Raw genomic sequence first — 13,838 nt, 5'->3', positions numbered from 1 at the left:
GTCACTGGGGAAGCCAAAAGATAGACCCATGACCTAATCCCCGGAATCTGTGAATGTGAACTCATTTGGGAGAGGGCTCTTTGCAGATGTAATTCATTTCAGGATCTTGAGACAAGACTGTCCTGGATTCTCTGGGTGGGCTCTACGTGCAATAACAAGTGCCCTTATCAGAGACACAGGTGGGATCTGGCAGACAGAAGAGGGGACAATACAGAGAAGATGAGAAGGCAGGAGAACCACAGATTGGACAGATGTGGCCACAAGCCAAGGGATGCTGCAGCCACCTGAAGTTGGAGAGGCAGAGTAGATCTGCCCCCAGAACCTCCAGACGGTGTGTGACCCTGGTGTAGACCTGGTTTCAGACTTCTGGCCTCCAGAACAGTGAGAGATCGAATTTCTCTTGTATTAAGCTACTCAGTTTGTTGTATTTGTTACAGCAGCTACAGGAAACTAATACACTGCTGCTGCTGCTGCTGCTGCTGAGTCACTTCAGTCGTGTCCGACTCTGTGCGACCCCACAGACAGCAGCCCACCAGGCTCCCCCGTCCCTGGGATTCTCCAGGCAAGAATACTGGAGTGGGTTGCCATTTCCTTCTCCAAACTAACACACTACACGTGACTAAATAAGAAGACACAGCCCCAAAGCAGTTAACTTTGCAAACCCATGGCTTCCGTCAGTCCCAAAGTTTTCTTTTGCTTTGTTCTTACTCATCCCCATGGCCGGGTCTGATCTGGTCAGTCAATGCGCCCACACGCCTGTCCAGGGAGGTTTCAGAAACAAACCGCTTCCTCTGGGTCTTAGCAGATGGTTCGCTGCTCATATCCACCCCATCACATCTGGCGCTCACGAGCGCCCTGTGGCCAGACAGGGAGCCAGAGCAGAGGGCTGGGCCCATATCTGTCCCTCCCCACTCCACATCCAGCCCCCGCCTGGGGCGTGCTGCACAGGACAGACTCATCAACACGATGTATAATGAACGGTGTGCCCAAGGACACACAACCTCCAGCAATGAATCTGAGAACAATTATTGCAACTCTGTCCTAGAGTCGTTCCCACTGAGCCCTGCGAGAGAGCCACCAAACAACTTCTCAGTGGACTGGAGGCCCAGAGACAAATGCCATTTCTGGCCATGTTGAAGGAAGAGTCCCAGCGATGCCAGATGCCCAGGAGTCAACCAAAGTTCCTTCTGGGTGGGGTTTCTACATCATCCCACCACAAACGCTAGCACTTAAAACTCTAGCAAGTCTCAGGGGTCATGAGAAGTCCTCAGCACACTGGACTTCTGTCCTGCCCCTACTCGAGTCAGTTTTCCCATCTGATGATGAGTGAGCTGGAGTCTGAGATGTCTAAGGCCCTGGTGGAGGCCAGACCTCTGCCCCACAGGTGTGCATGTCTCCTGTCTCTGCTGCAAGGCTCAGCCTCAGGGCCACTCCACCTTCACCAAAGGCCACTGCTTATTTCCTCTGGTACTTTGGCCACTGAAATAATGCTAAAGCTGGTGGGGAGGGATCTCTAATCACAGGGTGTAAGTAATGACTTGGTTAACTCTCTCTAGAATAAAACCTCATTAAAAGACTCCACTCATTATGAAAGAGGGTTAACTGGCCTCAAGCTGCACTTAAACACAACACTCTCTATGAATGCATGCGGTGTTAAATGAATTAACACACATCCAGCCATGATGTCAGGGGCCGTGTGTACCCTGCTGCATAGGCTGACCACTGACCTAGTCTTCCGGTTCTACCCAGCTGCCCACCTACCAATAATTGGAGCACAAATGACCATTATCTGCAGATATTGGGAGGCTCCTCCTCAGCAATGCTTTCCAGGTCCAGTGAGGTTCCTGCCCTCCACCCCCATTCCACCAGAGCAGTTCTTTCCCAGGCCTCCCAGGACCTCCAGGCTCCTAGGTCCAACAGTTCCTACTCGGTCCTGACTGAATTCAACTCTATCGGCAGCCTTTAACGAGCTCCCCTCTCTTCTCCTCCAACTCTTTGCTCACTATGCTCTGGGCCTTCCCGTGGGCCTCTCACCTTCTAGCCACTCCTGTTTCTTCTGGGGATTCCTCTTCACCAACCAACCTTTCCATGTCAACCTGTCCCAAGGATAAGTTGGAAAGCCTCTTCATACTCACTTCCCGCATGATTGCACCTAGATTCATGCTTTTACATATGAACTATGTGATGATGAACTGCAAATCCTATCTCTAGCCTGGACCTCTCCCTGAGCTCCAGACCTGCCTGAACAACTGCCCGGTGGACACCTCCACCTGGATGCCTAACAGGCAGGCAACCCTGTTTACAGGTCCAAACTGAGCTGCGGCTGTGGCCCTTCCCCCAAGTCAGGAAATTCTCCTGACTCCAATCCCAGTACTCTTCCAGCTAAACCCTGCAGCCAAGGACACAGTCATCAGTTAACGGCAGTCTTGTCCATTTCGGTTAGTACAATTCCACCACTCTGGGACCATCCGTCTCTTCCCTCGCACTCCCTACTCATCAGTCTACCCGCAGATCCTATCAACCCCACCTTCAGAACATGTCCAGAAGCCGACCACTGCTTACCAGCCCACCGGCACCACTCTCATCAAGCTGCCTTCCCCCTCTCTCTTGTCTTGCTGTAATATTCTCACAGCCCGTCTCCCTGTTCCTATCCTGGCCGGGCCAGCTCACATCATTCCTTGGCTCAAAACCCACTTACGGTTCTGAATCTCACCCAGAGTAGTAGCCAGAGTCCTTGCTTCAACCCTCAGGGCTCTGAGACATGCCTCAAGTGCCCATTGACTTCATCTACTAACCCTGTCCCTCCTGTTTCCTCCCCGGGGGGCCACAGAAGCCTCCTCCCTGTCCCCTGAGCAGGTGAGGTAGGCTCCTGCCTCAAGCCTTTGCATCTGCTCTTCGCTCTTTCTGAATACTCTCCCGGTCCCCAGATGCCCCTGGCCGGTTCTCCCCTCCTCCAGGTCTTCACTCAAACATCCACATCCCTTCCCTGCCCTACGTGTTCTGCTCAGTATTTCCCCTGCACTCATTTAACACTCGTTACTGCTCGTCCTCTTCAATGTCTCCCCAGCTAGAACGAGAGCTACAAGAGGACACGGACCCTATCTCCTCAGTTGGCTGTCACTCGAAGTGCTGCCTGGTATGGGCGAGGTGATCAGTCAACACCTGCTCACCTAAGGAGCCAAGAATGAACCTTGCAAAGGTCAATGCAACGTGGCCTTTGAGGCGTCTCCCTCTCCCCACCCCTCAAAAGAACTGTCGATGTCTGGACTGCTTCAGCTGACACCCAAAACTGAAGGCAGCAACGTCCCACCCATCTGGCCCTCGGGAGAACACGAGCTGGAGATGTTTCATTGGAGCCAAAGTTCTGAATAAGTGAAGCTTCTTCCTGAATTGTCAGTCTTATCTTCATCCTTTCCGGTGGAAATTTTCTTGAATGCAACAAGCTCTTCTTACTTTCTGAAATGTCAACAGGGCAGCCTTAGCAATGCTCTGACACCATGACTTTTTTTTTCCCTCCAGTTTTGAGATACTATTGATAAAGGAAATCAGTCCTGGATATTCATTGGAAGGACTGATGCTGAAGCTGAAGCTCCAATACTTTGGCCACCTGATGTGAAGCGCTGACTCATTTGAAAAGACCCTGATGCAGGAGGAGAAGGGGATGACAGAGGATGAGACGGTTGGATTGCATCACCGACTTGATGGACATGGGTTTGGGTAGACTCCGGGAGTTGGTGATGGACAGGGAGGCCTGGAGTGCTGCTGTTCATGGGGTCGCAAAGAGTCGGACACGACTGAGCAACTGAACTGAACTGATATAACATGCAAGTTCAAGGTGGACAGGGTGATGATCTGGTATTACAAATTGACACCAGCCCCTGAAGATGCAGGGGCACTCTTATATCTTTCATTGGCTGATTCAGGCCATTGGGCAGGGGTAGGGCACTGAAGTCTCAGGGTGATACCCACAAAGGAGCCTGCAGCCTCAGACCAGTGGCTCTGGGAATACCCACTCTGCTTCTAACAGGGTCTGGGTCCGAGTCTCACTGCCAGTTCCCTGTGGCTCTACCCCACTGCTTTCTGTACCCCTGTGCCTGGACCCTGGCAGATGTCAGCAATGATGCAAGCAGTAAACAGCCAGATGTAAGAACGCCAGCATGCGGAGTGGAGGAGATGCTGATGCAATGATACAATCACAGGGCAGCCAGGACACACCAGGCGTCTAGCAGGGGCCAGGGGGCCAGGCGCTGCTGCAGGCCATACGCAAGTACCACCTCCTTGCTCTTCACAATGCCTTACGCGGCAGGTCATTTTGTTTCACAAATAAAAAAAACCGAGGATCAGAGAAACAGAGTGACTTTCTCATGGTCACACAGCTTTCTAGTGACAGAAGCAGGATTCAACCAGGTCTGTCTGACTCCAATCCTTGGACTTTTTTAAAATATCATCTGGATGATTTCTGTTTTTTTTTTTTCCTAGAGAAAATAATAAAAACCCTTGTTGAATGAAGAAATACAAGACTGAATGACCGGAAGCTCCAAGAGATGGGGAACATGTGCATTTCCTTGTCTCCTACCGTATCCTTAGTATCTTGGCCAAACAGGCACATGCTCAACACTAAAAACAGAAAACACGGAAATGCAAGAAAACAAAGAAATGGAGGGCCCATCTCTGCCACAGAGAAAGGTGCGTGGGCTCTGTTCGGCGCTGACCTTCAGCTCTCCTTGATGTGCCCCAGAAGGGTGGATGTGTTCACACTTGTCCTTTGAATGTAAAAAGTTTCCTGTTTTCAGCCACAAGAACAGAAATCATGAGGATAAAGGTCACAGCTTCACTACGAACCTGGAAGGGTCAAAAGAGAAAGAACCTACAGCAAAACCCCAGTTGCTGCAAACCCCAGTACTGAGGCAGCTATATTTACTATTCCACCCGTGATCCACATCTTCACGGCATCACCCACGCCTTAATAACCCTCAGAATTATCCACTTCTGTCATGAATCACTGAAATATTTTAATAAATAGTCAAGTAGGAAAGATTAGATTAATAGATTAAAAACTATTAACCTATTAAACAACTCTTAACAGTCTAGAAATTCAAAATATCCTACAATGCATAAATATATCATTAGTCTGAATTAATTTTTAGGCACTTAATTTTCTTCAATGTATGGCTGTCAGTCAGCCACAACGCTGGGTAATACCGCAGCTCGGAAAGACAGCGTGAAGACTTAAATATTAAGAGTTAATTCCCTGGTTAATTTAAACTTAAAATAGAGAAGAGCAGGAGTCTTGAGCAACGGCTGTCAAGTCACAAACTCCAACATTTAGCAGGTGGGGCCCTCCGGGGAAAGCTGGAAGCTTCTTTCAAGGGAGTCATGGCACATGGAAGGTTGGCCCAGGTCAGTAATAAGAGTTGCTATTAACAGTATCTTACACAGAGGCGCTGACTGTGTTTTCCAATGGGTCGGTCCACGGTATGACACATATCAGCTAGCAATGAGCACTGCTCTCTAAAGACCCGCCTTGCTATGACTCTCCCTACATGACTTTTGGGACTCTGCAGACTCAGGAATTCTCACCCACTTAGAATGCCCTCGACGGCAGGTGGGGAAGGGGAGGCCACATAGGAGCCTATGTCCACTGTCCTGTACCTTCCAGGGCACCCATGGTGTCCTACACAGACCCCGGGGAGCAGGTGACTCAACCTGAAGAGTAAGGCTACACCTAGGCTCTCACACTGGCTGTATAAACAGAGACTACACCCCTCTCCCATCAACGTTACTTCCTACCGAGGTTGTGACTTAGCCTCGATCACTGATGCCCAACACCCCTGGCCATTCACCTTGGCATGAAATGTAAAGAGGCCTCCCGACAGGACCGCACCCCTTCTCTCCTGCCCACCTTGACAACTGATGCCAGGAGCTGCCCAGCTGCTTAGAAAGCTCTGCTGTCCCTCCACCGTGCTTGCCCCATCCTGGCACTACATCTGGCCTCCACCCCTCTGCTCTCCACCCACCAGATCAGCTGATGACCTTGTCTGGGATCTGGAATGCATAGCCAGCTCCATCCATGCGCCCTACTATGAACACCCAAGCCCGGTCCCTCACTGTCCAGAGGTGTGCTGCCCCCGGATACACAAACGAGACTCCTCAATACACAATCCAGTCTCCCCAAGGCGTTTGAAGATGATAAACTAGGTGTGCGGGCTGTTGCCAAGCTTCCTAACCTGTACACACCTCTCTTTCCTGATGTGTAAGCACTAACCTCGAAGGGTTATTTAGAAGATTAAAGCACAGAGATGTTCATAAGGTGCCCAGCACGGCACCAGACACCTAGTGGGGCTCAGTAGCTGTTAGTTCTCTTCTCCTGTCTCTACCAAGTGCTTGTCAGGCAAAACACGAAAAGTGTGGTCCAACTGTGGAAAAGGGGAACTCTTAGGTCACAGGTGGAGAACTCATAACTGAAGGTAGGAGAGGAATGCTTAGCCCCTGTGAAAACCAAAGGAATGGAGGGTAGGGGCCCCTGCGAAAACCAAAGGAATGGAGGGTAGGGGCCCCTGCACACATCTGCAGTGAAGAGGAGGGAGGGGTGGGCACACATGTGGACAGGCTCACAGGGAAGGTGGTGTGATCAGGGTGGTGGGTGTGATGTGCCCACGCTCTTAACCATCGTGGTTTGCGTGAAACCTGGAGGCGGCGGAAGCCGAGGGTGAGGAGAACGATATAAACAGCAAGGCTGCGGACGTCTCCAGGGTTGCTTTCTCAGACTGAGGGCTTTTGTCATTAAAGGGCTCGAGGGACTTCCCTGGCGATCCAGGGGCTTAGACTCCGTACTCCCAATGCAGGGGGCCCAGGTTCGGTCCCTGGTCAGGGAACTAGATCCCAGTTGCCACAACTAAGACCTGGCACCATCAAATAAATTTTAAAACAGGGGGAGTTTTTTGAGAAGCAACCCAGTCATATCATCCTGGTTCCATTCTCAAGACTGAGTTTCTTCAGGACAAGACAAGACTTCCAGATGCTCTGTACTGGCAACTGCAGCTTCATGAGAACTTTCTTAAATATGCTCAAGGAGCACAGGTGGGAAACTCGAGCTGGGTGGTTAGAAAGAGTCCGGGTTCCCGAGAGACCCCAATCACTTCCCATTGCTGGGCCACTCCAAGCTTGAGAACCACAGGGCCATTTGGAAAAAGGATTCACCATTTTTGATACATATGACTTGTAGTTTGCATTTCTGTGGCCATCTCCAGAGGACAATCCTAAGGATGTCTGAATTTTCCTGCATCTGCCTTATTTGTGCAGTTAACAGTAACTGATTAAGCACAGTGAACTCTGCCCACCAGAAAAGCAAGGAGCCCCCTTGGAGGAAGTAGATGAACCCTTACAGCCAACCTGCAATTTATGATTTTTATAGCCAAACCCTGGTCCCAAGTTTAGTAAGGTGAGAACACACATTTCTGGAAATCAAATGAGTTCTAATTACAGGATCAGAAACCTACAGTCAAGACAAAGACTGAAAAGTGAAAGTGAAGTCGCTCAGTCGTTTACAACTCTGTGACCCCATGGACTGGAGCCGACCAGGCTCCTCTGTCCATAGGATTCTCCAGGCAAGGATTCTGGAGTGGGTTGCCATTTCCTTCTCCAGGGAATCTTCCCCACACAGGGATCGAACCTGGGTCTCCCACATTGCAGACAGACGCTTTACCATCTGAGCCACCAGGGAAGCCCCCAGGATAAAGATGGCACCTGACTAAAACATACCCAGAGCTGGTTCTCATATAATTCATTCTGCTAATACCATCCTGGTCACTGACCAGCATCAGGCCTACTGGTACTACAGAATTTGGGGCAAATAAGGTTAATTTGTTCAGGGCTACTTTAATTTTCCTGCCGAAAGCCAAAAATGCTAAATAAAAAGAAGCTATTATTTGAAAACAATTACACATCCATACACATGTGCTTATGAGATTTAACTGTCCATGGTGGGGGGTGGCGGGGGGCGGGCCTTGGCTTAAAGGACAAGACCCAGTGAGGCCCAAAGCCATCTGATTATTTGGTTGACCATGAACAAGTCTATTTCTCAGGCCCTGTGAGAAGGAGAGATGCCAACTGGTGCCTCAGAGGGACCCTGGAGGGTCACTTGAGATACACAAACTGCAGGACACAGGAAGTGGATCATGGTGGGCCCTCAAACCCAAGTTCCACACCCACAGTCATCCCCACCTCCAGGCTCCCTCTGATGTCCAGGCTCTATGAGAAGTCAACTGCCACCCACTGTCCCCTCCTCCTGGGAATGGAATCCAGCACTGCAGTGACGGTGGCAATAAAAACAAGCATTTACCGAAAATCTACTACAGGCCAGGCATTGGGCTAAGGTATAATGCCACTTAAAAAAAAAATTATTTGCCTGTGCCAGGGCTTTCTTGCGGCATACAGGATCTTTCTTCTTTTTAAGTTGTGGCATGCAGCATCTTTTAGCTGCGGCATGTGGGATCTGTTTCCCCGACCAGGGATCAAACTCAGGCCCCCGGCATTAGGAGCATGGGGTCTTAGCCACTGGACCACCAGGGAAGTCCCTACATACCATCATTAGTGCACCTGATCCTCATCCACACCACTATGAGGGCAGTATGAATATAACTCCCCATTTTACAGATGAGGAAACTGAGGTCAGGTAACTAGCCTAAGGTCATACAACCAGACAGTAGGTGGTGCCAGGATCTGAACCCAGGCAGTGTGGGCTCAGAGAGGGGGTGAGTGAGATGCCCCACAGACCAGGCATGCAAAGTGGGAGCCACAGGGACCATCCTGTTCCACTCTGGGGCTCTCCCAGGACCAAGCAGAAGGCTGTGCATTTTGAATGCAGGACTCACAAAATGCTGTGCTGAAACGAATTCCTCAGGCCTGAAAAACATGGCCTTTCAGACACTCCCCTCCAAGCCTACTGTCTAAGGTCCTGCCTGTCCTGAGCTTTTGGCAGTACCTCTTTAACATCTTGCCCCTTGCAGTTTATTCTTCTGGCAGACAGAATGATCCTTTTAAAACCAAATCATGTCACTCCTCTGCTCAAAACCCCCAATGGTTCCCCATTTCACACAGGGTAAAGGCCAAAGTCCTGACAAAAGTCCCCAAGGCCCTGTGAGCCATGTCAGTCTCCCTGTGGTTGCTCCAACACATTATGCGCACTTCTGCCCAGGGCCTTTGCACCTACTGTCCTCTCTGCCTAGAATGCACTTCCCCAAATGACCGCTTGACTCAGTCCCTCATTTCCTTCAAATCTCTGTTCAAACATCACCTTCTTGTTGATGCAATACTCCTTCTGCCTTTCCCAATCTCCCTCTCTGCCCTTCCCCCAAAGCACTTCTTACCATATGACAGGCGATGTAGTTTCAGTATTTATATCTCCTCCATTCCCACAAGAATGTGAGCTCCACAAGACCAGGGATTTCTGTTTTGTTTGCCACTGTATTTACAGCACCAGGGTCAGACCCTAGTACTTAGCAGGCACTCAGTAAGTGTTTGTGGAATGAATGAATGAGCCTTGGTCTTATCACCTTCTCCTCCACCCCAGTCTCCCTGTCTATACGGCCTGGATCACTTGTTAGGCAACTGGTACACATGGCAAACAAACGAGTCCCTCACCGCCTCTATCCCTGGCCTGCCTTATCTCCAGATGAAAGGGCTGGACCAGATTATCGACAAAGTCCTTCCAACACTAAAAACCTTCAACTGACAGAAAAAAGGGGGCCCTAATTCTTCATTACAGCAAGGCTGAAGCTACATTTATTTGACTATGAAAACTCCATTCAGAATGTTAGAATTTTCTACAGTTAAGGCCCCATAGCCCTCCACGCCTCTTAGAATAAATGAGATTTAAATGCACTGGGCTACGTGATCTGTAACCTGCACACCAGGTTAGCATTAACCTCAAGTGCTGAGATCACTGGTCTTGTAAAACCGACCCAGGCTGGGTTACAGGGAAGTAAACCAAACCACCGGCAGTCGTCTCCTAGGATCAGAAACACCACCTCTCCTTGTCCCCCTCAATTTAACACTAATTCCTTAGCAGCCCATGCTGTTGCTTTTGGGGTTTAGCCAGAGACCCTCTGGAGAAGGAACAACATGAGGTGTTCTGGGCCAAAAGGAAGGCGCTGGGACGAAAGCAGACCCTGGTGTGATAACACAGCGTGCATGGCACAGCTTGGAGCGGAGGTCAGAGAGTCACAGGTCCTTCAAGGTCAGTCCCAACCAGGACCATCCAGCCTCACTCTTGACTTCAGGGAGCCTCGGGCTTTAGTCTCTTCATCTGAAGCCGGGACTGCATGAGTCTAATGCTCCACAAAGCATCCAAGACTCTTAACCCCATCTGGCCAATCTAACCCAATATCTGGGCTCAGTCATGCCTGACTATCTTTGAAACCCCATGGACTGTAGCCCACCAGGCTCCTCTGTCCAAGAGTCAAATTCACCAGCGGCATCAGCTTAGGGGTATGTTAATGTTCTCTGGACATTTAATGCAGAACTCACTTCTCACACTGATTGCTGGGTCACTCGACAATAACACTGCTCTGGTCTTTCAAAGATGCTCTATTAGCTTTAATGACAGAATCAATATAAACTCCTTCTGAGGCCCCGCCTTCTGGACAAGACTCCAGCCGACGGCCCAGCCCTGGTCCCCTCACAGGCTCCTCTAAACTCGGTAAATTGATCACTTCCTACAGCAGCAGGAGGGCATGGTGGTGAGGCATCTGCGTCAGAAGAGTCAGACCCGGGTAGGACCCTGGCTGTGCCGCTCACTTCCAACTGTGTACATACCTCTCTGGGCCTCGGCAGCTTTGGTAGTAAAGTGGGAATAATAAGATCATCCTTCACAGAACCGTGATAAAGATTATGGGCCGTGCTGTGTTTAGTTGCTCAGTCGTGTCTGAGTCTTTGCAACCCCATGGACTATAGCCCGCCAGGCTCCTCTGTCCATGGGATTCTCCAGGCGACAGCACTGGAGTGGGTAGCCATTCCCTCTTCCAGGGGATCTTCCCGACCCAGGGATCAAACGCAGGTCTCCCTCATTGCAGGCAGATTCTTTACCCTCTGAGCCACCAGGGAAGCCCAAGAATACTGGAGTGGGTATAGACTATCTCTTCTCCAGGAGATCTTCCCAAACCAGGAATCGAGCCACAGGGTCTCCTGCATTGCATGCAGATTCTTTACAAGCTGAGCTACCAGGGAAGCCTCATAAAGATTACATTGTTTAATAAATGTAAATCACTTAGCTCAGAGCCTGACTAAATGGTAGTTATTTTTAGAATTTTTTTCTCTGCATCGCAAGTCATGCAGTAAGGTCTGGGCTGACTCTTTCTGGTGTATGCTCTGGCACTGTGGTAGTCACAGGGGGCTCCATCACTAAGTGTATGCAGATATAGGTTAATCAGGGAGAGCAAACAGACGGCACACAGGCCACCTCCCGCCTCCCCTGACCAGGCCAGGCATCTCTAGCTGATCTCAGCACTCACTACAGCCTTGGGCCGATAAGACACAATATAGAGCTTCAGGCACCTGTGAGCACTGTGGGGAAACCCATCTGCTGTTCTCAGGTCGCTAGGCAGAGACGGTGGCCTGGGAGAGATCCGTGCATTAGAGAGTGAGGGCAAGGGCCACACATACATACAAGCGATGAGGAAAGAAGGGAAATGTGTTCACTGTTGCAGACCCAGCACTTTGAATGGTGCCTGCCATGGAGCAGGTGCCCAAATGTCTGTTGGATGGATAAATTAGCATCTAATCCATCTGAGTCCATAGCACAGAGTACTGGGTCTAACCTAGCAGGTGTTCAATGAACAAGAGAGGGCGGTGGGGGCAGCTGGCTAGACCCTCACTTGAGTACAGAATCAATAAGTGGACAGAGCACCAGCTTAGGGAGGGCCAAGGCCTGATACTGCCACTCACTCAGCACATGACCCTGAGCAGGGTCTCTTCTCCCCATGTGTTCAGTGAAGGGAGTGACTAGACAAAGCCCAAGGCCCCTTTCAGTCCTGACATTCAGATCTAGGAAGCATGTCCAGGCACTGGCAGTCTAGGGACTCTCGCTACCCCACAAGCCATAGCCTCATACACTGTTCTTACACAAGATTCTCATCTCAGGGGCCCAGGAGAGAAATACAAGGGCACTGGGCAGCCACTGGCTACATGAGTCACTGTCTGGATCTCCAAGCCCAAGCTCAACTGTTCAGCCCTTCAATCTAACCCGCACTCCCTGCCCCTACACTATCCCAGCTTCTCCCACCTCATTCAGGGTACCCATCCCATAAACACTCACTGAGCCTCTGGAGCTGGCACTTGAGAAGCAGAGAAAAGCACACAAATACGAGGAGTAAGTGAAGAGCGAAACAGGCCACAAGCGACACAGGCCACAGGTGGGGCTGGAGGGGCTCAGAGAAGGCGTCTCAGAGGGGAGGATGGGGTTGGGACCTAGAGGGTGAAAGGGTCATGGAAAGAGTGGGGAGAAGAGCATCCCAGGCAGAGGAACAGCGGTTGCAAAGACTCTCAGGCCAGGAGCTGGCAAACTATGGGCACTCGTGATTTACGTGTCATCTGTGGCAGTTTCTGGATTATGCTGGCAGAGGTGCCACAGTGACCTGTGGCCTGTGGAGTGTGAAGGGCTATCTGACCCTTTATAGGTAAAGATGGGCAACCCCTGGTTTACAGAGTTAGAGGGTCAGGGTAGCTAAAACAGACTGAGCAAGGAGGAGACATACGAGAAGACCAGGGAGGTGGGTGGAAGCCAGGCCATGCTGGCTTGGGTGGGTTACACTGATCTCCAGCCTGGTGTCAATGCCTCCTTTCGAGCCGTCTCCAATCCATCCTGCAAATGGGGGCCAGGGTGATCTCCCTGAAACACAGAGCTGAGCACCCTCCCCTTCTTCTCCCATGGTTTCCCAAAGCACATTACAAGGAACACTAGCTCCAGGAGACAGACTTCAATAAAAGCATGCCACAGTTAAGTAAGTTTGAGAAACATGTCATTCTCCTCTCTCTCTCTCCGATGCTCTCAAGCAAGCACCCTAGCACGTGAAATGCTTTGGAAAGTTCCACAGCAAAGAAATCTGCGGACTTTGACTCGCCATTCTTCAAATTATTTGGCCAAAGAACCCTTCCCCCAACCCCATAAAAATCTATTAACATTTAAAGAACCAGTGTTCCATGAGCTGAAGGGCATACTCCTGTGCTTGGCACACCCAGCTCCAGTAGGTAGGTAATCCTAGAGCCTGTCCTACATTTTGTGGATGTGGCCTGGGAAGCCTTCTCTCTAGGCTGTCCCTTGCCTTCTTCTTGCCATCAATGCCCTAAACAAAGATCATCTGGCCACCCCAGCTGCTCTATCCAATGGAACAGCACCGACGTTTATAGCAAGCGAGTGTCTGCCAGCACCCCTGGTGGTAGACGTCTACTCCACGGGCCTGTCCAGGGTTGCTTTCCCCCTATCTTCGGTCACAACATTCCCGCTCTCCTTTGGGGACCACCCTTCCGCCATCCCCTGCCAGCTCCAAGGGTGAGGTCTGGCTAAGCAGACTATTCCACCCTCCTGATTTGGAGGGACGGGCTTAGGGGAGGAGCACAGGACCGAAGTCAGGCCAATGAATTCCAGACTAGCCTGGGCACCCTTGGAGTTCACGATGAGGCAGTCGAGATGGGATTCAACCCCAGGTCCTCCTGCCCAGTCTTGCACCTCACCCCCAAGTCTCCGCTAACTTGAGCAGCCAAGGCCAGTTCAGCATTGAGTCATCCTTAGATTCCAGTCACAGGTGCCCACAGAGGGCACCAGGAGGGCTGGGAAGTGTTAC

At 50.7% G+C, this 13,838-nt stretch overlaps 1 protein-coding gene across 14 annotated transcripts in view; it reads right to left on the bottom strand.

Annotated features, from left to right (window-relative positions):
* ZNF618 (zinc finger protein 618) overlaps nucleotides 1–13,838 on the bottom strand; it is a 204,884-nt gene that overhangs the window by 79,489 nt on the left and 111,557 nt on the right. Inside the window, exon 1 of one of the 14 annotated variants that reach the window (XM_059889529.1) lies at nucleotides 4,713–13,836. The exons of the other annotated variants lie outside the window; for them this stretch is intronic. The gene's annotated coding sequence lies outside the window, so the exon portion shown is untranslated. Of the gene's footprint in view, nucleotides 1–4,712; nucleotides 13,837–13,838 lie in introns of those variants that run through there. 14 annotated transcript variants of the gene reach the window in all.

The sequence above is a fragment of the Bos taurus genome, chromosome 8 (assembly GCF_002263795.3).
Source record: "Bos taurus isolate L1 Dominette 01449 registration number 42190680 breed Hereford chromosome 8, ARS-UCD2.0, whole genome shotgun sequence".
Lineage (NCBI taxonomy): Eukaryota > Metazoa > Chordata > Mammalia > Artiodactyla > Bovidae > Bos > Bos taurus.
This window is presented reverse-complemented; position numbering and strand designations above follow the sequence as displayed.